General features: G+C 35.3%; 1 non-coding gene across 1 annotated transcript; it reads right to left on the bottom strand.

Moving 5' to 3' along the window:
* Window positions 1-865: 865 nt before the first annotated feature.
* Window positions 866-939, bottom strand: TRNAN-GUU. The gene has a single exon. It is a non-coding gene; the product is annotated as a tRNA-Asn (tRNA).
* Window positions 940-3,003: the final 2,064 nt, after the last annotated feature.

Raw genomic sequence — 3,003 nt, 5'->3', positions numbered from 1 at the left:
TCAAGCAAGAAGTAGAAACCAAGTTCATACCTTTTCGTGGTCTGTAGCACAGGTTATAACCTTCCAAAGTTCGTCGGAAAACATTTTTCTCGCCTGAGTATATCTAGAAACCTTTTGTTGGGCAGCCAATTATAAAACGTTTCAGTGCCTGATTCCTTCACGAAACTTGTTGTAAATCCCATATGAAATATGTAGGTGTTGGTAGGAAGGAAAATGATTAACCATAGCACTCGAATTTTGAAGAAATCAGTGAAAGAAAAACTTATAATCTAAGAGCTTCAAACTCGATTCTTGTCTTAAAACTTTGTCCCAACTTCAGACTTTATTGGGGAAGATTCCACCTGTTGGGTTTTATGTCCTAAAACTCATAGTTTAAACAAAAACATATTTTATTTTCAATAAAGTTATTATTGTTGTTTATTCCGTAAAGATTGTTATTGAATAAAGTGAACTTTATGATTATTAATCTTAAATCCAATAAACTAAGAACACTCTGACTATAGTATGATTAACTGAACTAAAAGATTGTTATTGAATAAAGTGAACTTTATGATTATTAATCTTAAATCCAATAAACTAAGAACACTCTGACTATAGTATGATTAACTGAACTATATGACTATATGTATTGACATAAGTGTGGATCAAGTTCAAGTATATAGTCAAAATGATCTATATATAGTGCAGGGATAAGGCTGAGTACCTTATCCAGGGGACACTATGGATGCGGCCCACTTTTGTATATGACATAAAACAATATGATCACTAAATTGTACCTACGGAGACATGTGAGTGAAGGCGTCCTATGCAATGAGTATTGCGCATAAGATCGGACCATGTAGAAAATTACTCTCATTTTACCCATCGCTAGAAGGAGGGTTTGAACCTTTAACCTTGTGGTTAACAGCCACACGCTCTAACCAACTAAGCTATTCCAGCTAATTCTTTGTAATAGCTCAAGCCCACCACATCCTTATAAGGAATGTTTCATCCCCTCTCCAACCAATGTTGGATCTCACAATCCACTCTCCTTGGGGGCCCAACGTCCTTGCTGGCACAACGCTTGGTGACTTACTTTGATAGCTTTCGTAATAGCCCAAACCCACCGCTAACAAATATTGTCCGATTTTGCCCATTACGTATCATCATCAGCCTTACTTACAATTCTAAAATGAGTCTACCAGGGAGAGGTTTCCACACTCTTCTAAGGAATGCTTCGTTCCCATTTCCAGCCACTACAAAATATTGTCCATTTTTTACCGTAACAAATCGTCGTCAGAATCACAGTTTAAAAACACGCTACTAGAGATGTTTACAGAAACTTATAAGTTATTCTTCATTCTACTCTCAAATCAATGCGGGATCAGAGGGCATGGGTTCAAATCCCACTTCTGACAACTCAAATAAAGGTAAAATCAAAATACAATAGCATATCATTTTTTGAAATCAATTGAACTCACTGAAGATTTAAAATTGTCACGACATGATTTTTCAAGCATATAAGAACGGTAATAACTCAATTTTAATGACTTCAAAGCACAACTATAATAACTCAATTTTCTAAGACTTTAAATCATTATTCATGACACAGAAAAAATTTCATAAAAATTGGAACAAGATTCGAAAACTAAGAACAACAACTCGTAACACATAGAACTGACGTGACAAAGAATAAATCTGATAAAAATTGGAACGAGATTCAAAAACTATGGACAACAACTCGTACACATAGAATTGATGGCTCAAGACGACCCTCCTCTGTGACCTTAACTAACAGTTAGTGATCACCCAAAAAGGAAAAGTAATATCTAGTGCAACTAAACAAGTAACCTACTTGTAGGCGGTAATCGAATCCTTGATCGAGCGAGTTGCCACAAATTTTTTTCTAGGTTATAGAAAGTTTAGGTGTAGATTATATGTACGATCCTAGTTTTCTAGGGACTTAGAGTCACTAGAATATGCATGGTGTAACTACTTTATGCGAAAATATTTTTTACATTATGTTTTTGTATTGAAGCTACCACTAAAAAGAACCCAATATTATTATCAAGAATGCTAGATTAAGACTATGTAACAATGTTAGGAATCACGAACCTACATAATTATATGACATTATTCACTTTGGTTGGAGGGTTAAATTTTTCCACATACTAAAATGGAATGATTCATTCCCATTGATAAAAAGAGAGATGAACCTCCGACCTTATGGTTAACAATCATACGCTCTAACCAACTGAACTATTCCAACAAATTATGAGTATTAGCGTGGATATTGTCTACTTTGACTCATTACATATCGTTGACAACCTCACAGTTTTAAAACACGTCTAATAGCAAGAGATTTCCACATGCTTATAAAAAATATTTCATCCCCTCCACAACCGACGTGGGATCTCACAATCCACCCCCTTGTGTTCCCAGCAACCTCGTTGGCACACCATCCAATGACTAACTCTAATACAATTTGTTACAAACCAAGCCCACCTCTGATATTGTCTACTTTGGCTAATTACGTATCACCATCAGCCTCACGATTTTAAAATATGTCTACTAGGGAGAGATATCCACAACCTTATAATTAATGTTTTGTGTCCCTCTCCAATTGCTAGCTGATATTGTTTGTTTTGGCATGTTACGTATCGTTAAAGATTAAAAGTTTTAAAACGAATCTTTAAGAGAGAGGTTTCCACACCCTTATAAGGAATGCTTCATTCCACTCTTCAACCAATGTTAGGTCTCATAATAAATAGTTAAGATGGTTGAGTGGTTGAAGACTTTAGAACTCAAGTTTTAGTCCTTGTGAGTGCATGGGTTGGATCAATCCAACTTTTGACAACTTATAAAGGTTTTGTTTTATAAAGTGCTATTCTTTTATTAAATGAATTCATTCCTATTAGCAGGACCTACGACCTTGTTGTTAAAGCCCAATATCACCATCAACCGAACAATTCTAAAACGAGTCAATTAGGGACTCGGGAGAGGTTTCCACGTCTTTATAAGGAA

This window comes from Cucurbita maxima, unplaced genomic scaffold (assembly GCF_002738345.1).
Source record: "Cucurbita maxima cultivar Rimu unplaced genomic scaffold, Cmax_1.0 Cma_Scf00087, whole genome shotgun sequence".
Classification (NCBI taxonomy): Eukaryota; Viridiplantae; Streptophyta; class Magnoliopsida; order Cucurbitales; family Cucurbitaceae; genus Cucurbita; species Cucurbita maxima.
This window is presented reverse-complemented; position numbering and strand designations above follow the sequence as displayed.